This window comes from Rhipicephalus microplus, chromosome 1, assembly GCF_043290135.1.
Source record: "Rhipicephalus microplus isolate Deutch F79 chromosome 1, USDA_Rmic, whole genome shotgun sequence".
In the NCBI taxonomy this organism is placed as follows: Eukaryota; Metazoa; Arthropoda; class Arachnida; order Ixodida; family Ixodidae; genus Rhipicephalus; species Rhipicephalus microplus.
The window spans coordinates 15,006,498-15,033,559 of NC_134700.1; the positions used below are offsets into that span (position 1 = coordinate 15,006,498).

Genomic DNA, 27,062 nt, shown 5'->3' on the forward strand with positions numbered 1-27,062 from the left:
GGATCCCTCGTCAGGTATGTTTCCCACACTCTGTGGTGCTTGCAAGTCTTCCATTCTTACAAGCCCTAGCCTGCCTAGCGCTGCAGACCCTATTCTGCGTATGCGATGCAATGTTATTGCACTGTGATGTGTTGTGCATATTATTGCACTGTGACCTACGAAGGTTTCTCTCTCGCCGTGTGACGAACTGAACGTGCACCTTCTCTCTTTCCTGGGTTGAAAAGAAGGCAGTGTTTGACTTTCTCTCTCTTTCTCCCTCTCTCGATTTTTGAATCCTTATTCGCTGCGCCCTGCGCTCCCTGCTGCAGAAATTAGGCGCCTTCTTCTAACCACTACCCCCCCCCCCCCCCCCTCATTCGGCGGACAGAGATGAAAACAATTTCTTCGGACAGCCCTGAACAGAATGGACATGCAGTCTGTCAGTTTACCGTGATCTGCAAGGCGGCTTTTCTCTAAGGGTTGTTTTCAAACCAAGAACTCTCGTTCACAGACTGCTTTTATTTCTCATTTTGAGCACGCGAGTACAACAAAATGTCATTTCTCCAAATTCCAGCGAAGGCACGCGAGCACAACAAGATCTCAAAAAAAAGGAATGGCAAAAACGAAATGAGTGAGAAAAGCAGCCTGTGAACGAGAGTTCTTGGTTGATAAACTAACCTTACAGAAAAGCTGCCTAGCAGATTATTGCAAACTGTCCATTGTTTTCTCCTGCAGATAATTTTTGGGAGACCAGGGCGTAAAGCGCGAGCACCGAGACGCTCTGAACCAGCTCTCAGAAGCTCCCATCAAGCTTCTATGATGCTACCATCAACGTATATATAATATTCATATGGATGTAAAACGGCATCATTATCAGTGCAAGATGGCAGACTATGATCGTGCCCGAAACAGGGTGTATACACAGAAGAAATGAAGTGGGAGCAGTGCAGCACGAATGCAGCGCGTTAGGTGAAGAACTATACAATATTACATTTATTTTTTTGTCAATTTGTCCAATATGTAATTTCATGCAGCGGCCGCCGAACTTGTACCGCTGTTCATAGTGGTACTCTCGGTCTCTGAAGCTGGATGAAGATAACTAAGAAGCCTGTTTTTGACTGGCTACATAAATGTGAAACGAAGCTCTAAATCACGGAGGAAGGAAAAAGGTAAGGAGAGGGCATGCCCAGCCGGCGCAGGGCGTAAAAAATGTGGCGAAAATGACATCATGGCGGCCATATTCAGTAGGCACAATGGCGGCGTTGTTATGGTTACGTGTTGCGCAGTGAAGCTGGTCTAGCAGTGAGCGGCCGCGGCCGGCGGCGGAATGTGTGCCTCCCCAGGTCTTGTGCTGAGCCGTGGCGGACAATACCTGTGCTCTGCGCCGCGTTATTGGTTATGCAGTGTTCGTCTGGCTTTTACATTACTCTTAGCAACGTTTACAAATCTCTTTGTCCATCACGGGGTTTCAACAGTGCGTAGAACAAGTGCATATCCATGTGTCGTGCGGCGGATGACGCGGATGAAGCAGAGCGAAATGGCGTTGGGCACCATGACGAAGCTGAATGACGACGAACGCCTTGCAGGTCAGTGACGGTTGAGCAGTGCTCCTGCTTGTGACAACGGACGACGCTGTTGAGCCCAGCAAGACGTCGTGAGGACCATGTGCACATATGTAGTTTCGTGTTGTGTGTGTACAGTAACAACTTGCATGTGCGTATTAAAACACCTTTTCTGTTCCGCTTGGTACACTCTCCACCAGCATTGCATGTAATCTCAACGTAACAGCAACCACGTTCAACTGTCACTAGCACCGTGCTCAAAGTCACCACGGTCGCAGAATGCTGACGCAGGTGAGTTTCACGCGGAACACGGACACAGTGGCAGGATGCTGCGTCAGTCGCGTGGCGGAATGCAACCGTAGAAGGCGCACGACCGATCGTGTTGTCTGTACAGTTGCTGAATTAATGACGTGAAAGCACTCGCCGTTGTCAGTGCATCTAGCGCGCGTTCTTTCGTAGTTGCTTCGTTGTCAGCGAGCTGTTAAACCACTGGCACGCGTTTAGTCTGATTAACTAAGAGTTTAGTCTGACTAACTAATCTCCTGTATACACAGACGACTCTGAGAAAGTATAACACTTGGCAAATTCTGATAAGGTAGTTCATTTCAACATTAAAATCAAATTTCTCGCAGGGCACCTTACAACATCGACACTAAGTTGACGTCGGGACTTGAGTACTAATTTTGGTGACTTCACGCTGCATTCTGGCTAGTTGTGATGATATCTGGTACTGGAACTTCCGAGATGGCTGCTTGGTTCGTGGAAAACAAGCCCTTACATTAGCCTAAAAATATTTTTTTCTACGGTGCCCTTTTTTTGTCCTAAACAGTTGTCTCAAGCAACAATATTCACATTGTGACAGTATAGCTGGTGACCACAGAGACTGCTCCAGCCATCACGATGTATACTCCACTCAAAATGTAAGACACTGCAAAATCATAGTCCGGTGTGCGTGCATACGACCTTGAACATGCAAGCAGTGACCACTTCTCTTGTGTTCTCTGCACTGGCGCATGCTTTTTGCACACCTGTTCAAGATTGTGATAGTGAAATTAGTTCTGGCAATGCTGTCTCAGAGGTAAGACTGTGTACACCCTTAGGAACACCAAGGTGGAGTGAGTAGAGATTCATATCAAATGTAGTAATAAACTGGCAACACCATGGTGATATAAGCACACTTGCATTAATTTATTACATTTTTATTGAGGCAGACATCACACAGCTAAGCCTAGTTGTGATCTCTTTTCGTTATTGTCTACATGGTTTTCCCGTTGGTCACAGCACAGGAAGAAAAATTTCTCTGTGAGAGCACCATATTTTAAGCTTGCATGACTCCAATGAAGCACTGTGCAAACAGATATATTGAAAATGTCAATACTTCAAGTCCTATAAATGGTGAACTGGTTGTCACATTCAGCCGGTGATCCTGCAGGAGCTTTAGCATATACTCTAAGGTCATTTTGCATCAACAATGCCACATACAATAGTTTAACAATGGTTGTTAATGGGCAAGATGATGCATAGCTTCAGGGAGGTAATTAAGCTAAGGGGGAAAAATATAGATGCCTAAGCACCACTGGAAAAATGAAAAAGCACAGAAAAAGAGCATCGGTCGCAGCTGAACTGCAGAAAATATTTACACTGCACCACACATTCGCATCGTCTAGAATTTTCCCTAATAATGTTATACCAACCTGCCTAGCAGCAAGTACTTCTAAGGTAATAAAGTGCAGAATGACACTTGCATAAGACAGGAAACAGGACGCGAGTTAACTGCCATCTATCTTTGTTTGTGGCTTTGGTAGAAAATATATAAGGAAACAGACACATGTGCAGAGTGACAGTGTGCAATGTCACAGTCATCAAAAACATCACTTAACATTGCCTGCTCGAGAAATTTTCCTGGTTTTCAAAGTTTCAACAAATGTGTTACAATTAAATACACCACTTCTTTTCCAGCTTGAACTGCTTCCAACAGTTCACATCTATCAGGACTGCTGCCTGTAATCTTTGTCAGGTATTTAATCTGAACTGACATGCCCTAATACTTACACACAATCAGCCATATTTGTCTATCTACCCTTAACAGCCTGTAAGTCCACGTGTAACAACACACGCTCCACCCTTCCAGTGGTAATAGTGCATACGGGTCATTATATCATTCAGTTAGCTGCCTAACTATACTTTCATTCATTCAATTCATATTTCTTGAAAATAGAGATATGTGAACCCTACATCTGCTTTGCAAAAAACAAATGAAGTACAAGTATAACACTTGCTATGGTGGCTTAATTAAAAAAATTATTTCACGATGATGGCCCAGAAGCTTTCCCTAGAAAACATGTAAAGCTCATATGGAGAAGTATGTGTCCCAGGGAAATTCTGAAACTGCCAAATTCGAAGGGTGTACAAAATATTCCACGATTTCACATACCAAGTTGAATACTGTTCTATTTGATTCAGTCGCCATTATTTGTAGAACTAAACATTTTTTACTAGTTTAATAAAATTTAAAATGTTAAATGCACTGAAATAAAGAGAAAATGTGTAAAAGTATCATAAATTTCATCCCTGGCAGATTATACGCATCAAACATGACAGCTTATCTAGTGCAGCTGGCTGCTTCGCTCTAGGAAAGTGATTTTGCTACCTATACAATTGTCACTTACCCTTTCTTAATACTTCTGTAGATTTTAAGGGCTTGATGTTTTTGCCAGATACTCGATTCCTACTTTTAAGATTTCTAGGAGTCCTTATCATAGCTGCAAAGGGAGATACAGCCAGTATTTGATGTACTTGTTTTTATATTGCAATGAAAATAATACATCAACTGGGAAATAGCAATGAAACATTTTGTGTTAAATTTTATTTCAAATTCGTTTTGCTGCACAACTTGTGTACCAAACAGTGGCCGACAACCATTGGGTGTATTTGCACCGTGCTCTGCCATGACGAAGCACATGCATGAAACATGAGAGACACGAGCTCATGCATGCAGGTGCAATTATTATGTAGTCATCCCTTGAAACATCCTTGGTAATTTTAAATACTTGGCTGGGCAGATGTCTGTTAAATTATTCTCGAATGTCCAGGCTGGTTACAAAATGAGCAATGCTAATAATGTCCTTGGCTTGTGCCACAAATTTTTTACCACTCATTTTTTAAAAATATTTCCTAACGCTGTTTATGTACAACCAAACAAGAATATGTACATGCTCTTTAGCATACTGTTATTCACAAACTAAATGCCAGTTCATTAAAACTCAAGATAGTTAAACATTCATATTCCATAATTACGATCAAACTGCAGGTGAGTTACCATAACAACCAATATTGCACTGATGTCATTATGTTTTCATTATGAATTTAGTAATTTGCATGCTTGCTTCTTTTTCACAGAGTATGCATATTATTATACAAGACACCACAACTAACTCATTTATCAACTTCAGTATTTTATCACTTTCAATCAACCATCATATTGCAAAGTCTTGAAACAAGTCACTTTTAAAACCCACAAGTTTTCTTGTGCCCTTACAGTGCATCGAAGGCCCTGAAGTGTCAAACAGGCCAAAAGGCATTGGTAAGCCTTGTTCATAGGCATTGGACAAATCTGTTTACAAAATGTGTTAAAGGCACATGCATGCAGATGTTTTGGTTTGATTGTACGTTAACATTAGGAAAGGAAGGAGTGGTGCGACATTTCTGGCGCAAGCCAAGCATGTGGTTAGCATTGCTAACTTTCACTTCACTTCACTTTATTATCTTAAAGACCCCGGTGAGGGGGTATTACATAAGGGGTAGGTTAACAAATGGAGGTTACAGAGAGTGATCTTCTGACAAGCAATATGTATTTATGTTTTGCGCAAACGTTGATGAACACGTGATGGCTGCAATGTCACGGGGAAGGCCATTCTAGTCCACTGCTGTGCGAAGAAAAAATGAGGCAGCAAAAGTAGTAGTGCGAGCGCGTGCGCATGCGATTGAGTAGGGATGGGTTGTGCGGTGAGATATGCACGTTGGTGGGATAATGTAAGGTGCTTGATTGAGGGAACTGTGAAAGAACTTGTGAAACAAACAGAGGCTGGCGATGCAGTGATGCACAGAAAGATTATCAATATCAATGTCATGTTTTAGGGATGCTATGCTTATTTCGTATGAATATGAAGAGTGACTGAACCTAGTGGCATGATTTTGTACAGATTCTATTTCGTTTATTAGGTATATCTGGTGCGGGCTCCAGATGGGCGCTGTATATTCTAGTTTACGTCTGATGAGCGATTTGTAAGCCAGAAGTTTTATGTCTAGTGGTGCGTGACGCAAATGACGCTTTAGGAAACCGAGGGGTCTGTTCGTGGATGATATGATGTTGTTTATGTGAGTGTTCCAGGAAAGGTCAGATGTTAAGGTGACGCCTAGGTATTTATGACTGAACTTGTTCGAAAGCGGAATTAGAGATTAGGTATGAGAGTGATAAAGGATTACGCTGGCGTTGAAATGAGGCGGGTTTGCATTTAGTAGGGTTAAGCTTCATTAACTAAAGATCACACCACTGTTGCACGAGATCCAGATCCTGTTGGAGTGTAGTTTGATCAGAAATGTTAGTAACTGTGCGATAGATGACACAGTCATTGGCAAATAAACGGATATGGGAAGATACATGAACAGGAAGATCATTAATATATATTAGGAACAAGAGGGGTGCGAGTACAAATCCTTGGGGGACGCCGGATGTTACTGGGAGGGAGTTAGAACGGGTATTTTTAATGGAGATGAACTGAGAGCGGTTAGTAAGAAATTGTGTGGTCCATGCAAGAATCTTGGGGTGCAGGCTCAGCTGGGAAAGTTTTAACAGTAGGCGTTTGTGCGGTACCTTATCAAAGGCTTTTGCGAAGTCGAGAAAGATTGAATCGGTCTGAAAGTGATGGTCGAGAGAAGAGTGTATATCATGAATAAATATAACAAGTCGGGATTCACAGGATAATGATTTACGAAATCCGTGCTGGGAAGAATGAAAAAAATTGTTGGTGTCAAGAAAGTTCATGATGTGTGAATATGTGATATGTTCCATGATTTTGCAGGGGATGCTTGTTAGAGAGATGGGTCGATAATTTAGGGGGGACTGTCTGTTGCCTGATTTGTGGACTGGAATGACCTTCCCCTCCTTCCAGTCGTCTGGTAAAATTCCTGTTTCGAGTGACAATGAGAACATCATCGAAAAGTACACTGCAATAATTTCCTTAGTATTTTTTAACAACTTAGAGTTAATATTGTCTATGCCAGCTGATGATGAAAGTTTTGATTTGTCAATGAGTGATGAAATGCCACTAACGGATAACACAACAGGGACCATTGCTGGTAATGTCGTAGTAGGTGGCGTAAGAAACGGTACGTTGGCTTCTTTAGTGAACACTGATGAGAACGCGGTGTTAAAGATATTGGCACAAACAGTGTCGCTTACGTCTTCATTTTTATCGTTTGTAAGCGTGATGTCTCGTGTTAGTTGCAGGTTAATGATTTCCGAGAATTTTCTAGGGTTAGATTTCAGAATTTTAGATAAATCATTGTGATAGAATGTCTGTTTCGCTTTTCTAAATTCAGCATAATAAGCATCTTCCGCAGCATAGTACTTGCCCCATGCGCACGCATTACCATTAAACTTCGCAGCTCGGCGAGGCGCTTTTTTTATTTTCAAGTGTTTTCAAACTTTTGGAAAACCATGGTTTATCTTTATTGGCAGTAAAGCTCACTGTGGGGATGAATTTATTAGTCAAGTCAGTTATCTTGTCCTTAAGCATTAGCCAGCTGTCATTGAGAGAACAGGAACCGAGATTGAGTTCGAAGTATGGTAGGAAATCTTGTAGTTCACGATTAATTAATTCATAATTACCCTTATCATACAAGTGAATCGTTTTGCGGGAAATGGAGCGTATTTTTGGGGTGAAGTTAAATAAGGTATGGATGACTTTGTGATCGCTGATTTCACGTAAGTATGCAATAGATTTTAAGCTTTCGGGGCTATTTGTTAATACCAGGTCTGAAATGTTTGAGGATTCACTAGTGACGTGCGTTAGTTCGGTTACCTGTTGGATGAGGTTAAAGTTGAGGCAAACATCGATGAATTCTCTTGCTTCAGTATTTCCCGAGGTTGGTGAAACCTGATTGAGCCAATTAATGGAGGGAAAGTTAAAATCCCCATAAAGCAGAACACTTGCGTTAGGGTGTTTATTAGTTAGCTGGGATAAGGTTTCGTTAAGTTTGCGGGGGAAGTCTGGGTCAGTTCGAGGGGGCCTATAGCATATGCCAAGTATTATTGCTTTGGGAGGGGCACGGCATATTACCCATAATGATTCTAGTTGTGAAGATGTGTTGATTAGAGAGCATGATAGTTCTTTTTTAGTGGCCATGAGTATGCCTCCGCCACGTGAATTTTTACGATCGTGACGAAAGAATATGGTATTTATCCCGCACTAACTTCAAAGTTAGTGCGGGAGTTTCAGATTAATTCCAGCCTATTTTTTTAGCAATATATCTATAACATGTGGTACAAATAGTTTCTGTTAGTAATTTCACAAATGACAACACTATTATCAGCAAATCATGACGAAATTTAGATGATAGCAAGGAAGGCGCATTGGCAGTTAAAATGAGAAATAAGCTGGGCTTAGCTGAGCACAAAGTGAGTTCAATTTCATGCGAAGCATTCAAAGTACTAAACTTTGTTCGGTAGTGCCAAGGTCCAGATGACTTAATTTTGAAGTAAATGTTTATGACTGACCTTGTCAAATGTGTTAGAAAATTCTAAAATAATTCAGTCTATGAATCACTCCATCAAGAGAATGGCACAATTTATGAGTAAATAAGTGGAGTCTAACTTTGAAGCGTAGTTTTAAATCTATACTGCGTAGTGTTGTATGAAATGTAGGGTGATATAGAGGTACTGAGCTGCTGAATAAGCTTTGTTAGAATATATTAATAGTAGTGGTATGACAACATATGTGCAAGTTAAAATGAGGAAAAATAATAATAAATTTTTAAATTCCAGAAGAAAAAAAGAAAATAAAAAAATGACAGCATATTCATGGAGTGATTGATGATGAGTGGGGTGAAGTGTCCGTCCATGCATGCGTCTATGCGTTGCACACAACATTGCACTTGATTTGCAGTTTACTCATTAAATCTGTATTTCACTGTTACACTGTTTAAGGCAGTATTTATAATGTCCTTACAAATACCTACATATTTTAACTGCATTTAATGGACTCAGATATATCAGCCAGTCTTGTGGCACACCCTACAGGACAAGAATATTTTCGTCATTTCAGGACATCCCGGGGATGTTTTGGATTTTTGAAGGAGGTACGTATTAGGGAATGACTGATGCACGGCTACCTGTTTTTCATGCAACCTTACCTTATCTCCAAAAGATCAGGTGATAGCAGTATGAGGCAAAGCAGTTAGACCTTTTCAGAGTAGCTTTATGCCTTTCTATAAATTGCAGTGCCATGTCCTCCTCCGGCAGAGAGGTGCTAGGCAATAGGAGGTAAGGGAGTGCCAGCCCGTTTAAACTTCGATGCAGCACACAGCAATATTTGGTTGTGCATATGTCCTGTGCTTTACACAAACTGTTTTTTAGTTGTTTTCACTGCTTGAAATAACCTGTGCCTTTTTGAAATGAAACTTGTACTGGCATACAATGAACTGTAAATGTTGTCAGCATTAGATGTACAAAAAAAACCATCATGAAGGCAATGAGCCCTTATCACTTATTTGCCTTGCACTACAGCTATTCTGGGATGAAGAGAATGGTCATAATGAAGATAATAATAATAATAATAATAATAATAATAATAATAATAATAATAATAATAATAATAATAATAATAATAATAATAATAATAATAATAATTCACACCAACTGGTTTCATTATAACAAATGATTCCAGCTGGTTTCATTTTCAGTCTCGAGTGGTTCATGCTGGGACCAACTGGAACATGTTGCTAATGTGTTGGCTTGTACTTAATCCCAGCTGTATACAGCCATGGTTTCAGTTAAAGTGAACTGAAACCGTGGAGTATTTTCACTAGGAAAGGAAAGAATGTAGAAAGTGATGCATCCAAAGGCAGAAAAGAAAACGAAGAGGAAAGATACAACAGGGAACAGAGCAAGAAAAAAAAAGGCGAGCTCTCAAAGAGAAAGAGAGAAGAAAAGAGAGAAAGAAGGAGGCACACGCACACTGAACTTCTCTCGCCCTCATTTTTGAGGGCTCCTCGTTTTTTCCCAATGCGTCACTTTTTTACCGTTACCTGGCTAAATTTTCGCTCCTATACACAGATCGACTGAATTGACGGTGCACTCAGATTTAGCGTACATGCTTGTTGTCACATCCTGTCCCAAAATTCTAATGCCTGTCGTGCCAGAAAACAGCTTTGCAATGAAAATCACTATCGTGCAGCTGAGGAGCTGTATCATGCACAGATCATAATGTCGGCCTGATCGCACGAAGTAACGGTAATAACTTAGTAGTACACCATGCATAACACAAACGTTCAGTGAGCCCTTAAGTTATGTCGTCTTAACTGCAAAAGTGCAAGTTGTGCTTTTCCAGCATTTTCCTCAACTATGAGCCATACACTACAGCTGTGTTTGTATGAATACAAAAGAGAGTACTGCTTAAAATGTTAAGTAGACTGACTATACAATTAAAAATATGGTTATCGGCATTTCTAAGAGTTACATTTTCTTGTAAAAAACTGACACATACTTATGTCAAGATTCGTGCCGAAAGTACGTCTTGCCCAAGGATATTTCTGAAAAATTCAGCATATTCCACGTAGCTCCGGAATCGACATTATGCGAAGCATGCGGAGGCATGCTTAGCGTGACCATGTTGTGATTTTTTTTATAGCGGCAAGTCATGAAATTATGCCAAATATACGTCCAAATGTTCCGCAGACAGACATACATTGAAGAATTTCAAGTGTTTATATAACCACTTGTTTGCACTTGTGCAATGATGCAAACATGAACTTGAGCATTAGGAACACCAGAATCAATAAGCTGGTATGAAGTGCTGGTGCTAGTGAGGATGGTAGCCCTGGACGCTGCTGCATAAATAAACTTCAGTGCATGGCACCTAGCAACAATTGACGTCAACCCGATATCACAGCTGCATCATAGGAGTACATATGTAATGTTTATAAAGCTGGATTGCCATCACTGCAAATACTATTAACGTTTCATGACCATATTAAGGTATTAAGCTATTTGAAAAGTAGGTCCGAGATCTGGCGTGGCTTTGTTGTAGAATATGCTTGAGTGCCGCGCAGAATGCTTGGGTTCGATTCCTGATGGGACCGCGACATTTATTCTTTGCATTCGTCGGGTCAGCGCTGCCGATGTAAGGCTTTTTAGATGCCAAGCATCTCTGACTCACGTGTTTAACGCCGTACGTACGTCCGTGCGAACGCACCGCAGCGCGTTTCTCTCGCCGCAGGTATTGGAGCACTGCCAAGTAGGTCAAGTCGCAGCTGCACGTTGACGTCTCACCCGCAGCAGCTGCCGGCTCCTCCACCCGCTCATAACACACATCTCTCCCACTTCACCCTCTCCACTACCCGCAAAGCCCGACCGCACGTCGAGTGGAAACACTTTTTTAGCTCGTTATCTGCGATTAAACTTCCACAAAACCCAACCCGCCTCCCATGTCTTTGCATTTCAAACAAACGTTTACTCGAGTAAACATTACACCGAGTTCGCTTCCAGCCGTTCTTCCAGCACCCGCGTCGACGCCCGTTTCAACTGGGTCAACGACGTGAGCACCACTGCTGCTTCGCATCGCAGCAGGGTTCTCTTCGGGGAAATGGTTCATAATTTCTCAATGCTCACGCGTCAAAATTTTCCACGTGTGTTCTCGTCATTCCTGGGTAGATGCGAAAAATGAAGTGTCAATTACTTGGGGCACATAGCCGCCCGCGGGTGTCACTGTTCAGCAGGAAGCGTTTGACGACGCGCGTAACAGGATTGTGACCTTATTCATGTCTTCACCGGCGCGTCGTATTCGTCAAACTATGGAAGTCTCCCATACTAATTTTGGTTCACGCCAAGTTAAGGAGGTGATCATGAGAGCACCCAGACGTGAGCGGCTAGATAGATAGATAGATAGATAGATAGATAGATAGATAGATAGAAGAAATGCTTCGCTTGTAATACCTTTACTTACATTTGTAAAACAGCAACAGTAAAATAATTATGAATTACCTTTCTTAGATTTAACCAATCACAAGAAGGCTGTTTGTGTGTGACGCCTTTTTGTTGATAATCTGCATGCTGTGAAAGAGCTTTTCATATTGCTCTTCACATGTGCGCTAATTCGTTCCATTTATGCACTTGGAACTGCATGCATGCTTTCATGACGCGAGGACGCGCGTTGCTGTTACATGCAGCATTCAGTATTTCTTTTGTCGAGCTACACGATAGGACATGGCACCGCGCTTATAAAGCACTGCGCATTGCGCCATGTGCACTTATACTCTATGAATGAGTCTTGGCCCTGTCAGCCACAATGATTCTTCACATCCATTTGCTGGTGCGCAAAGTTTAAACACAGTGAATATATATATATATATATATATATATATATATATATACGCATAAATGGCTCACTGAGCTAACCTACTAGTCAAATCGCTGGCATAAAATATCTATGGTAACAATAATGCTTTGTTTCTCTCATTTAAAAAAAAAATTGGGGGACCCTTAAGCTTTGATTTTAAGAATTGAGCATGGTAACGATACCCTGGTTCTAGTGCGTACTTCAAGCACATGGTGCATGAAATCTTTTCCAACTTGGTATGCACTCACTATATGGTCTGAAGGAAAGTCTGCAGCAAAATGTGTGCATTTTGTTATGGCTGGCTACCTTTTAACTATGAAGTCCACAAGATAATCACATGTTCTGATGCCTGATTACAGTGCACGCTTGTATCAAGAAATATTACTGTGATATTACATATTGAATTGTGAAGGCAGTATATAGGATACATGTGTTTGCAAAGCCTAACATTATTTTCACTGCATTTTCAAGCAGATGAAGTTATTTTCCTTAATTTCCAAGCAGATGTGTGGCTGTGCGGTAGAACGCCTGCTTGCCATGCAAACGGCCTGAACTTGATCCTCCCGCAAACTGGGAAATTTTTTATTACTTATTTTATTTGCATCTTTCTTGATTTTTCCGGTTGCTCACAAGGTTCATCACTCACAATCAATGATGCCCACGAGATTTTTAAAACTATCGCGTTACTGGCATAAAAGGGTAACAATGTATGAGTGATTGAATAAGCTTTTGCAGCTTATGCCAAATCACATTGGTGTGATGTTGAAATCCCTAGGTCCATTGTTAGACTACCAAATGTCATGGTTTTCACTTTTATGTCTGTTTAGGGGTACAGCAATTAACTGGCCAGGAAGTGTAAATAGATCTTTATTTGGAAACATGCAGAAGTATGATAAAGTCAAGCTCCCTTTCCCTTGAGTAATTTGAGTTGCATATGTATTTTGAAACGGTGTTTGAAAATCACAGCAGCTGTGCCATTACACCGCTTCGTGGCAAAAGCTTAGTATCGAGTTCTGGAGAATTTCTGCACGTTGCCTGCTGCAGCTCAGACAATCGTTAATCTGGCTTAAAATTATATAGTATATATATTGCATTCTCACTTTCAATTTTGCTTATTATGCAATTTAACTTACCCTTCGTGAATTCATCGATATTTTTCACATAATAACAGAAATTTGCAGAACTTCATGCCTAAAAATAGTGTGACACAATCTTCACTAAAATATGGCCATCAGTTTATGGGAAAAAAGTGGGACGCATGTGGCTCATCGACCCATGAAGCATCTTTGAATAAGTGGGGCAACACATGTCACATTGTCTCATAAGGGCACTAAGCTGTAATTCTGCTGCCAAATTTCTTCCCCAAAAAGGCCCAATGGAAGCAGTACAGAGGAACACTTCTAAAACTGTGGGAGAAAAATTGCAGTGAACCTTAATTTCAGATTTTCTACGCAATTCTGCGCCTCTGCCTGTGGCATTGAGTCTAGCGGCTTTGTCCCAAGGTCTTCACATACACGTACCCTTTCAGCTTGTGTCTGTCTTGTCGGTAGGTGGCGATAATATTGAAACTCGTCGAAAACAAGGAGAAAACAGCAGGCATAGATGAGTGCACGCATTCATATGAAAATAAAGAAAAAGGAGAATATTGCTTTTCATTCACATTTAACGAAGCTGTGTCTATGCATGTCTTGTCTTGTATCTGCAATGAATAAGGGCGAACATCTCAGTTAAGCCTGCATTTTCGCAAATAATTAAAATTGTGTTAATGAATCATGGCAAGCCACTTTGTCAATGCACTGAATGCTGTAAGTGTGTTAACAAATGCTGCATCATATTCGTGAACTCAATTCAGGTGTGACATATTTGCTTTTCTCATATATCTTGCATGATTTGATGATCTTGAAAATTTGCGTTCTCTTTGGCTTCCTGGCTGTATGAAGCAGCAATTTTGCCATATTTTTCCTTTGGCACGAAATTTTAGCAACAGTGTCTTAGCCACAGCTTTTGGTCTCATTGCCTCTCCTCATAATGATAAAAAATATCAAGGAATGTGCTGTTTTGTGGCATCCATCAAACATGAAAAAACAGTTATGCATGTATGCTATGTTGTTAGGAACTGCTTCATTTTTCATTCGAGTGCACTTCCACAATGATTTTAGGCAGATATAATTTGTACAATTTAGAAATAAAATCTATAGTTGCATGATAAAATTCTTTAAAAAATCTGAACAGAAGAATACCATAAATTTGAAACTTTAGCTACCTGGTACGCAATATGACACCGGCTAAAAAAAAATATTAACAGAATAAAAAATTTTAAACTCAACGTATCACTCATACCATGCATCGTAAATGTGCAATATATAGTTTCTCAGTTTCCTTAATGTTTCTGGTACACCACAACTGGAAGGCATTGTGCTGATGGCAACGTAAAGTGGCAGAGAAAGTTTTACTGAGAAAAAAGTGGGATGCATTCATCCTATTAACCATCAAAAGGTTAAGAAATTGATGCTCAGCAGTGGAGCTTCCTCCACAGCAACAAAAAACCTGCATTGAATCACAGTGCATGCACACACCATCTCTCCAGCACGTTGCTCATGCACTCTGTCATGGCAGAATTTGGTACCAATGCAGTGAACAGCTGTAGGCCACTGTTTTCAACATGTGTTGCATATAAGACTCCATCAGCAACAAGGGTTGGTGAAAACTGTTTCATTGCCTTTTTTGTGTTGCCAATGCGTGATTAGACATTCTGAATTACGAGCTTTCCAGTGACATAAAAGAAATGTACATTAAAAAAATTGATTGGCCGTAGGAAATAATCAGGCCCTCGAAATCCACAGAACCGTTAAGAAAGGGTAAGTATTCATTGGTACAAGCACATTCCTGGAGCTGAGTAGCCAGCTGTGCTACACAACTTCTCAAGTCTTTTTTCTTTTAATGTGCCAGGGCGGATGCTGTGTATCATACTGTTGCAGAAGTTTTCTTTTATTTTGGTGTACTTGACATTTTAAAACATTAGTAAACTTTTAAAACATATACAGTTTTGCAAATCATGACTGTTGAATCGAACACAACAAAATTAAATTTGGAGTGTTAAATCACTTAATATTTCTAGAGATCGAATCACACTTGTCCAAAACACCCAGCCGACCGCTCCAGTTGCTGTTTTCTGCAGAAATATGTTAATGCCAACGCCGTATGAATATCTAACATGGCATACGGCGTGCTAGGCCTTTGTGCGATAATTTAAGCGTGAACAGAAGCATGTAGCTAAGGTGACGTAGAAGCCCTCACTAACAAGAGCCATGCGCTCCGCTGCTCTGGACAAGTGTGATTCCACCTGTACAGCTGCAGTGTTGGCATTTTTTTGGTGCATGAAATTCTCCATGTTCACTTTACACCTGGTCTATTATATAAAAACCTGGAAATAAAAAGAATAACAAATAAAACCGTCTAGGCCTGAGTGAGAATAGAAGCCAAGCTGCTTGTGTGGCAAGCAGGCATTCTACCACAAAGCCACGTGCCTGCTCAAAAATAATTTTCATGCTTTACAAATACACGCGTCTAGTATACACGCTTCACAATACAACATGTATTATCGCAGTTTTTCATGGTACAAATGTGCATTGCCACTGGCCATCAGAACGTGTGATTATCATAATGACTTCGTTGTTTAAAGCAGCCACGAAAAACAAAAGGCACAAATGCTACTGGAGTATTCTCTTAGGACCATGTACTGGGTGCATATCAAGTTTAAAAACATTTCATGCACATAGTTGCTTGTGGTTTAAAGCATACTAGCCAGTACCTGTATTGCGTGGTCTATCCTGTGTTCCATCTCTGCGCTCTTCGAAGTAACTATGTGTACGTATCAACAAGCTCGCTTAGCCACCATTTAGAAATCCATTACGCAGACTGTAACTATATGCGAAACCCTTACTAGCACAAGCCACTTTAAACATCGATTACATAGTAATAATCTGCAGTATAAACTTTTCGAGTAATGTTACCCTGCAAAAAGTATGCACTAGGTGGTTGGGGTATGCACTAGGGATAGGATATCACTGTTGTGTTCTACTCAAACCTTGAGGGTCCCCTAATTTTTTTCACCAAACAATTGTAAGATTCATAGATAGTAATGTTCCACAAGCATGGAATTGTAAGTAATCACCCTTTTGGCCTATACTGGAAGAGTGGAGGGGGTGCTGTTAGGAGTGAATTTACAGGCTGTTAAGAGTGTATGGAAAATTTGACAGATTGTTGTGTAAGTATGCAAGCATTAGGGCATGTCAGTTCATATTAAATACCTGAAAAAGATCACAGGCCAGGGTCCTGATAGGACTCTTGAAAGCATTTCATCCTAGGAAAGAAGTGATGTGTCATTGACACATCTGTTGTAACTTGGAAGGTCAGAAAAGTATTTCAAGCGTAGGTATGTGACGTTTCTTGACAATACATGACTGTGACATTGCACACTTCCATACTGCACACGTGTCTGTTTCCTAACATACTTGCTAGCAAAGCCACAACAGGGTGTTTATCAATTTAAATTTTTTCAAATTTAGTGATTTTTCCAGGTTTTTCACATAGATTAAAAGCAAACTCCATGACCATAATGTCTTCTTGGAAAATGTGCGGTGGAAAGAACACTTTAGCAGTAAAAAAATAAAATAAGAGGCACTCATATAAAACAAATGAACACATTTTACACACACACTCATAATGTTGTGAGTGTATGTGGTAATAATGAAAAAATGTGTGTATCTGGTCAAAACAAAACTTGTGACCCAGGCACTGAGGAAGTTGGCTGTTTGGTTTTTGGAACAACCAGAACACAACCACACAAATAAAATCAACTGCCGCTGCAAGTTTGAAGGAGCCTGCGATAGTCCAACAGTGCAGCCAATGCTGCTAGGAAACGTAAAGGTGGCGCTATCTCGCGGCATTCGTATAAAACAAGGATGCAACAGCCCGGCCAGTTGGCTTACTGGAGCACATTCCAGTTCATTATAATGGCTATAGCCTGCAGGCCATTAAGGATTGGATTAGATTACCTTGATCTAGACTGCTGTATTTACTAATGATTTGCATCCCCGTCTCATTTGTGCATGTCTAAAATATACTTTTCAGCAAAAAGGAGTACTTACGTATTTTATGCGACCTTGTCTTGACAACGACTAACAACAATGTCGCAACAACGAAACTGTACAGTAAAATTTACTTTATCCTTTCTCTTTTTTTTACACAATGCACACATGCTTGTTGGTGTTTTATTTCTCTGGGTTCTGACACGTGGAGCACAATGAAAGTACTCAGACACCTGCAATAAAAGCTGCGGTAGCGTTTGAAGCGCTGATGTTTGAATATGGGGTGGAAAAAAGGAATCTGTCAGACCGCAACTGTTTCCCCGATTCCATAGGTAAATAAAAGATGCAGAATCATGATTTAGGCAAATTGGTGAGTGTTCACCATAGAATATTTTACAAAGGAACGGGTTAGAAGCAGTCAGAGAGCGTAAGAGCGCAGATTTCACAACTGAAATTTATTTGGAAAAGGAAAGAACATATATAGAAAATATTGACTCATCAGAACTATGCACACGTACACATGTGTTACAACACAGAATGATTCATGTCTTCTCTAAGACCTTATGTTCTTCATCTAGATGAGTGTTACATGAAATACTTATGCACTTGTTGTTAGATCTAATGAAAATGCTTCGGCTACTTCACACATGCGCTAATCAACATGTCAATATTTGATATTTGTTTTCTACAAGTGGGGCACACACAGGGCTGGGTAGTATCGCAATAGTATTTAAAAGATACTTCTGAGTGCCTGTATTGCTGTATCGAGGCACTTTTAAAAAATGTATTTGTATCTCAGTAGTGAAATACTTTTACGGTGTATCGCATGTATCGCGATACTATCCAGGACACGGGTATCTTGTTACTTTTGTTTTTTCATAAATGAGCTGAGACGTGTTGAGAATGGGGAAAAAAATTTCTGCTGTGACCTTGGCAGTCCACGGCAAGATATGCACCCACCATTTCTACATTTCTTCTGAGGGCGAAACTAACTTCTACCTTCTTGAAAGCGAGCTAGTTGCTTTGCTACCCGCATCCCATGATGTGTTTGAATGATGGCCTGTTTCAGCGTGACAACAATGTTATACTGCTATATTGAATTCCAGCACAGATATTTTAATTGTGAGGAGTATTGTATACTGCACAATGGGGGCCATTTTTTAAATGTATTTCCTCATGCCAATTGAACGAGTAGTGTTTGTTTTTCTCGTTTTTTTTCCACTTTTCTTTTGCAGCGCCCATTTGAAAAACTGGAGCTTATTGCGGAAGCCACAAACCACCCAAAGAGAATTTGGTGCCGTGTGCCATCTACGATACTTCTTTCAGCAGAGCATTTCTGAAAAACGCCAGCATGGCCAAACAGCGGTTCGAAAGAGGTCTTTTTGAGTTTCCTCTCGCATTCCTTGTTTTGTCCGTTCTTAATTCTTTCTGCCTTTTCTAAGATGTTTCTAGAAAACACTAAACCTTCAACTGGAAGTTCGTTTGTTTATGGTTCCAGCACTTCGCTTGAACTATGCTCCTTCTAGCATAACTAATAGTGTTGCTGTTGAGTTCCGGATTTCAGTGTACAATGCGTGTGACTGATGCTCTCATATGGCATAGTTTTTTATTGCAACTGATATCTGTAAATATGTGGTTATTAACAATTATGTGCAGTGTAAGCATCCTCTGTAATGCCTTAATGACACTCGGAGAATGGCGAAAATATAATAAATCAATTTCATTTGCAAGTTTCAATGTGCTGCACATTTTAAATATTATGCTGCACATAACAAATGTTTGTATGGAGTATAACTATCCCCGACATAGACAAAAGTATTTTAGTATATGTATTCTGGAATACTTTTTTGTCTTTTTGCAAACATATCTCTGAAATATCCTGTCACATGAATTACAAATTTATCTCAGTATCTGTATTTTATGCTTCCAAACCACGCATTTCGATATCTGCATTCCAGAATACTTTTTCGGGCATCTCTGCCCAGTCCTGAGCATACATCCACACGGCCTACAACGAGCTGCCAAATTAGACGTGATTTTAGCATCTGATAGCATTAGCCCACGCTCTCTTAAGCACACGTTTATGTAATGCCCCATTTCACCTAAATATTCGCAGCTGCAAGACAGTGGAATCCCATAAACCACGCCAGTAGTGCAAGGAGCATATCTGTGGACATGACTGGAGACACATTTGTTCCCTTTCCTTGGCTGCTGACACAATGCTCTATCCACCAAAGTACACACATTATGCACTTTATTACGTGCTGAGAATGACATGTTTATGCAATAACGAGCACCAACATTTTTCAAACCATGTGCTATCCTGTGTATGTATGGGATAACTGCCTGCCTCTGTTTCTTACTTATTTCTAGTGCACTAGAATCACAATGATAAAACTTCTCGATCTTTGAAATAAGTTTTTCCGACAAGGAGCAAATCACGTCACTCGGAAAGCCAGAATTTGCAAGGCAAGCAACTTGTGCATCAAATGCATGCGCCATAAGGTGCTCGCGTAATTTCTGAAGAGCGGCACCCAGCACAGTTGACGCAATGGCTCCCTGTATGGTTTTGAGTGGCCAGAATTAAAATTTAGAATTGGCTTTATGAATCTAGGTTGGTATTGCTATATATGTGATCTTTGACGAAAGCCTGTCTTAAATCAAGAAACTGTAGCTCATCAATTTTTTGAAACTCCAAAGTGAAACGCTGATATTTCGTTTTCCTTAACATCTTTCTTTATATTAACAACCAGTAAAGAGCAATTGTTAATGTCCAGTAGAACTAAGAAGTCATGGACATATCAAACAGCGTGTGATGATAACCAATTCAAATGCTTTTGCAGCTGCCCGTCTACATACCCAAGAAAAATAATTAATTACAGGTATATTCATGATTCAATGCAGATACCAGATTTTTGGACAAAATTATTTCCCTTCCAAGACACAACGGTAGAATTTAGGTGGCCTGCATGAGCTCTAAAAACGACGCAATAGAGATGCCACACTGGCACTGAAACAACAACTCATCATTATCTTCTCTCATGCACTGCTTTATACACTTCAAATCTTCACATTGGGGCAAAAAATAATATAAATCTTTTACGTCCATACCGAATGCATTACGGCACAAAGAAGGTTGTTCACTTAGTGATAAGATGATAGATTCTGAGTTAGAAATTCTTAGCGGATCACAAGTCTTCAAACGCTCCGCATTTCTTTGAATATACTCTGAAACATTTATTTACCAAGTGTCTTTTTCTGAAACAACAGCTCTTAGTGGCAACATGAATCTTCACTGAAATAAAAACTGATAGTTTTTGCTTTTTTTTCACACTTGCCGCTACATGTTCCTGATTAAGCATTAGTAACAGGGCATAAACTTATTCGTTCAGTCACCCGCTTTGTGCATCAACACTTTTTTTTATTAATATATACCCTAAAGGCCCATTCAGGCATTACGCAGGGGGTTTTAGTTATACAATAAATTTGCAAATCAGAACATTGCCATTATAAAATTAAAGTGGTAAACAATGTAGAATACAGTTCTATAGACAAAGATGCAAAAGGAAAAAAAGAATTGTGGCAGGAATGAAAACTCAATAAGAAAGACACAGCTATAATGCAAAAAAATATATATACAGAAAATTGCCATGAAAAAAATTGCCCCCTATCTGCATATTTGACCAAAAATGTCGTCGAAAGACTATTGTATTTCGCCTGAAAAGAGTGAATAGACAGAAATATTTATTTGATGTTTCGCACGAGAAAACTGGTGAATGGGATCCTGGAGGTGTTGCGTGAGACATGAGCGCCATCTGGTGGTAATTTCAGAAAACGAAAGGATGGCCTTTGCTATAGCGAGCACGCAGCACGCAGCATGCGTGCAATCTTGGAGGCCATATTTTGTAGATTTCAAGACAGGTAGCAGCACAGTATCGTCTTAGCAAAGCGTAGGAGACTCACCTTTCCATGCGAAGCGTCGCATTGTCAGCTGCAGTGCTTAGAATTACTTATTTATACCTTTTCTAGTATAAATAAACACAGTGCACAATAACGATGTGTTGATATTGTGCCTCAAATATGCTCAATATTTGCTTTTTATTGACAATCGTACAAGTATGAACGCAGAAACTTGAGCAATACTGGTGGATGCTGTGGATGTGGTCGTACTTGAGCCTTTTTGCTGACAGACCAAAATTTTTGCATTGGAGTATCCCAAGCAAGACTATCATCTTTAAGGAGAAAATATATTTACAATGAAAGAAGAGCAAAAATAAGCACATACATGCACTTACAAACTCACACAGATAGGTAAGTCATATGTCCAAGAAAATATCGAATTGGTTTACAAAGATGGCACGATCAATGAATCAAGGGATTGGCAGTGTGTTCCGGTGATGTGTGCTTCGAAGAAATGGTGAGTGTTGATACATAATTGTGCGTGCCAAAAAAGGGTGTATTTTGAATTGGTGATCAATATGTTTCAAAATATTATGAGGTGTGTTTGTAGAAGCTTCATGAAGGCACATTTACTATGATAAAATGTACGAAAATGCAACAACAGTGACGACAGTCTGCGTTTTTCAAGAAGGGGTAATGAAAGTGAGTGTGTAATATCTGTAGTGCTGCAGTTGCGAGAATACTACTTGGTGATAAATCCTGCTGCTTCATTTTATTTTAATTCTAGTTAATCGATGAGATATGATTGATGCGGGTTCTAGATGATGGATGCATATTCTATCTTTGAACGGACAAGTGTAGTGTATGCTAGCCTTTTAGAGGTATAGTTCACCAAGTAAAGGTTTCTTTTAATAAATCCAAGTGCTTTTGACACCTCACTAGTTATGATATCGATGCGCTTATTCTAAGGCAGGTCAGAGGATAAATGAATTCCAAGATACTTAAATAGGGATACTTTTTTAATGGGGAGAGCTTGAATTTCATATTGACTCATTTCTGTTTTATGCGCTCTTGTAAACGTCATGGCCTTCGTTTTGGAAGTGTTAATTTGCCATGGAGACGCCAAAATGCGAGTTTATTAGGGTCCAACTATAATGACTCGTTAGCTTGGGTGCTGTCAATTTTTCTATAAATGATGTAGCTGTATGTAAATAATTTGATAATAGATGACAAACCATGTCCAATGTCGTTGATGTAAATGAGAAACAAAACTGGTCCCATGATTGATCCCTGGGGAACACCAAACTTTGCATGTGAAAGTGAAGACGCATGTCCATCCACATAAATTGATTGGCTGCAGTTGCTCAGAAAATGATTTATTCAGCTTTTTTCCAAACCAGTGGCTACCTTATCATTATGCATAGAGCCATCTAGAGTTGAAAAGAAGCCTTCCTTGTCAGCAACCAAAACATGCAACTTAGCTTCCAGATGCGTCTCAGACAGGATGAACACCGTTGTGAGGAGTGACCAGGCTATGTACAACAAAGGCAAGCTGAAAAAGCCAGTAGGCTTTTTTTTTGTGAAGCTAAGTTGCGTGTTTTGGTTACCTTCATGCTACCTTCATTTACGTACTCTTCTATGAACATAATGATAAAAAATACTCATGGATTTAATAACACCATCTCAAGGAAATGAAATGAGAAGAGAGTGTGCTACTCTTGAAATATCTGCAATAAGTGCATAGCGGAGGACGTTTGCAGCTGCATCGCCAATAATAATAATAATAGCAATAATATTATACAAGGCAAGACATAGCCCAGCAAACCTCTTGTGATGGCAGTTCTAACATAAGCACCAAACTAAAAGGCCTTCAAGCCAAGCCGAATTTGTGGCCACGACAAATATGCACAAATTTACCGATGTGAGAAATGCTGTGCTTGGAAAGTCAGATATATATGTGATATGTGGAAGGAACATACATCAAAATAGTGCATGTACCAACATGGAAGCTAAGGAATGCTTTAGTCAATGGGAAGAATAAGCTGCCGAGCGAACTTTCTGTAGTCTTCTTTACACTGTAGTCTGCCACGAGTGTGACAACATGTCAGTCTATGAGACCTGTGATTTCAATGAAAGAGTTAAACAACACAACAGTTCAAAATAAAGTCACCAAATCATGGGTGGCCTTGGATGCCCTCGCTGAACATGCGGAATATACAGGCTTTCAAATTGACTGGTCAAGCAACCGTGTTCTGGTCGAAGAAAACAAGCTTGCATCATGCCAGCACCTGGAATCCCTGCACATTCACACAGCTGCACATATACTCAATAAGATTTATGGAACGCTAACCATATACTTTTGGTGCTTACATCACGCACCTAGTCATACTTAAATACGATGTACCTTTCTTATGGCTGTCATTCAGAACAATATCAGGTGCCCAAACATCAGTAAACTTTGTGTTATTTTGGTCGGTGTATCCTTTTGTTTGTACACTAAGCAGAAACAGTTATGCATTGCCTTTTTTTAGGCCTCTTCTAGCTGTTCACGGTAGTTGCAGTCGAAGGAGTGACTTTTCGAGTTTTGATCACGGGTAATGCTTATTTTTGTGATAGTGGCACAGACTGCCGCCAGTTTCCATGAATTAGCCAGGTTTTACGAAAGTTCCTACAGTTTTCCAGCAAGGCCCCAATTCCCCGACTTTCCCAGGTTGGTAGACACCCTGCACAAACAAAGATAGATGGCAGTTAACTCGCGTCCTGTTTCCTGTCTTATGCAAGTGTCATTCTGCACTTTATTATCTTAGAAGTACTTGCTGCTAGGCAGGTTGGTATAACATTATTAGGGAAAATTCTAGACGATGCGAATGTGTGGTGCAGTGTAAATATTTTCTGCAGTTCAGCTGCGACCGATGCTCTTTTTCTGTGCTTTTTCATTTTTCCAGTGGTGCTTAGGCATCTATATTTTTCCCCCTTAGCTTAATTACCTCCCTGAAGCTATGCATCATCTTGCCCATTAACAACCATTGTTAAACTATTGTATGTGGCATTGTTGATGCAAAATGACCTTAGAGTATATGCTAAAGCTCCTGCAGGATCACCGGCTGAATGTGACAACCAGTTCATCATTTATAGGACCCGAAGTATTGACATTTTGAATATATCTGTTTGCACAGTGCTTCATTGGAGTCATGCAAGCTTAAAATATGGTGCTCCCACAGAGAAATTTTTCTTCCTGTGCTGTGACAAACGGGAAAACTATGTAGACAATAATGAAAAGAGATCACAACTAGGCTTAGCTGTGTGATGTCTGCCTCAATAAAAATGTAATAAATTAATGCAAGTGTGCTTATATCACATGGTGTTGCCAGTTTATTACTACATTTGATATGAATCTCTGCTCGCTCCACCATGGTGTTCCTAAGGGTGTACACAGTCTTACCTCTGAGACAGCATTGCCAGAACTAATTTCACTGTCACAATCTTGAACAGGCGTGCGACAAGCATGCGCCAGTGCAGAGAACACAAGAGAAGTGGTCACTGCTTGCATGTTCAAGGTCGTATGCACGCACACCGGACTATGATTTTGCAGTGTCTTACATTTTGAGTGGAGTATACATCGTGATGGCGGGAGCCATCTCTGTGGTCACCAGCTAGACAATCACAATATGCATATTGTTGCTTGAGACAACTGTTTAGGACAAAAAAAGGGCACCGTAGAAAAAATATTTTTAGGCTAATGTAAAAGCTTGTGGTGAGGAGACTCTCAAAAGGTATACGGTGTGTCATCTTGCAATAGAGAAGCAACATTTATACCTAGTTTATGTTAGTAGGAGTCTGCTAAACATTGGCCATACAAGCTTGTGGCTAGAGAAGGATGATGTCCAGAAGATGCCCTCCTGAAATGTTAACTTGCACCGTCCTCCCTTGCCCTTCTTGGTGCACTGGAATTTTTGCCCTGTAGGTACTAATTCCTTCAGTGGGTACTCTTGAACGGCTTCTGTATAAGCTCATTCTTACCACCTGCTTTACCCAAGGGCAAATCCTACTGTTGGAACTTGTTTGCTTGGCAGAAATTTTTAACAGGAAAAGAAGCTTCACTCGTTACACAAATAAAGCTACAGCATTGCAAGATTACTATGATGTTATGTACACAGACCTCCCACATACAACTCACTAAAATGTCACCAATTACCTCTATGGTGAGCCTGATTATGCCTTAAGACAGCATATAAGTTTCTTGATCCTATACTTTTTAATCAGTACATGAACCTTGAAAAAACAAGATCGTCACGTGCAGTGCATAAAACCAGTGCTTATGAACTGCAATGATGCCATCGAAAGCATCAGCGAAAGTAAATTCACCCTGCTGGAAAGCAAATTCTGCATGAAGCCTGTAAATGTACTGTTAACAAAGTCTTCTCGACAACTTGATTACTTCTACTTCTGCAATTTTCATAATCCTGTCTCTTCATACCTTTCTGTCAACCCAAAAATTATTGACCTATGAGGTGTTACTCATATGACCACGCTCATTTAACATACCTGCAAACCTCAGAGCTAACATAATAAAATTGAAGACTTTAATAAATTAATGCTCTCTGATACTCACCCCTTCAAAAAAATTTTTAGCATCCCCTTCAAACCTGTTTTTTTAAAGACTCAACAGGCACAGCGACGTGACTCATGAAAGGCATACCCGGAGCTTGTGGTGCAACTAAAATCTTTTTGGAGCAGCATAAAAGCTACCTGAAGCTTTTAAGCTAGAGCTGTTGCACCACATGTTACAGGGAACTAGTTCATGAACATATGCATGCACGTTCACTTGGACTTCCGCTCAACATAAACGTAGGCTTTTTGCTTTTTTGCAGACATCACCAATTTATATAAAGCTACCTAGCGCTTTCTGGGAATTCACATGGCATTTGTAAATGACTCTGGCTTTCAGTGATAGTTTAGCTACAATATTGAATCACGGACTGGTAAGACTACTTATGCATTGTATTTACTTTCCAAAAAAAAAAAGGAGTCTGAATATATTAATGCTTTTATTAGTACAACCCAATCGTTCAATCTGTGGAGAAGTGGTTGCTGTCATCGTTTATGTACAGAATTGTTAGGTCCCTGATTAATGAGCGCTTCATAAAAAAAGGGTTTTGTAACTGGTCCTTACTGCCAATTATGTATTATGGCTCGACAAAATTTAGAGTTATGGGGGAGTAAGTAGTTACACTTGGCAAACTGTTTGACATGTACAGTCGTCGAGGTCGAGAAGCCCAGCTAAGACATACCGGAATAGTAGAACACCATGCTTTCTAGGAGAAGTAAAAGTGATTGTACAGCATGTGGTACTGATGATAAAATTTGCCCACTGTATGGACTTAAAACTTAACCACCTTGTATGAAATATTTTGAAAGTAAACTGTAACAAATAGGACCACAAGTAAAAAAAAAAGAACTAAGTGGTCAGTTCTATATGCAGGTACTAAATTACTGTATTTTAATACAGTAATGCAAGACTGTTGTCCAAGCACAACTAGCTCATTATTACTTTTATCTGACAGTAACCACAACAGTTAGAAACTATTTGGCTAAAGTCACGTGGTAACTTTTGTAGTATAAGCGGGTTCATATTGTTAAGAAAGTTGGTGCCCAGCAACGTTTTCAGCTACATTGCACGTTCATGTCCACTGTGATAACATCTTCAAATTGCAGGGGTAACGTATGGCTTTCAAGCGTATGCCATATACTTGCTCCCTGAGAGAACACAACAACGAAGAGTGCACGCATGCTTGACACAAATAATGAAATTTATGAAAAAGATGTAGCAGGTTTCGTCTCTTGGTGCAGATCCCTGCAGGCACTTACCTAATTTCCACCCCAAACTGGTCATAACCAGTTTCCTCTAACCACCT

General features: G+C 40.0%; 1 long non-coding RNA gene across 3 annotated transcripts; it reads left to right on the forward strand.

The window, feature by feature from the left end:
* The first annotated feature begins 1,025 nt into the window (after positions 1-1,025).
* LOC142800466 (uncharacterized) lies at positions 1,026-24,485 on the forward strand. Of its 3 annotated transcripts, XR_012893927.1 has the most exons (3): positions 1,026-8,900; positions 18,483-18,623; positions 19,364-24,485. It is a non-coding gene; the product is annotated as an uncharacterized LOC142800466 (long non-coding RNA). The 3 variants fall into 3 exon arrangements; XR_012893926.1 differs by having other exon boundaries at positions 18,483-24,485; XR_012893928.1 differs by having other exon boundaries at positions 1,026-2,461; positions 18,483-24,485.
* The last annotated feature ends 2,577 nt before the right edge of the window (positions 24,486-27,062 follow it).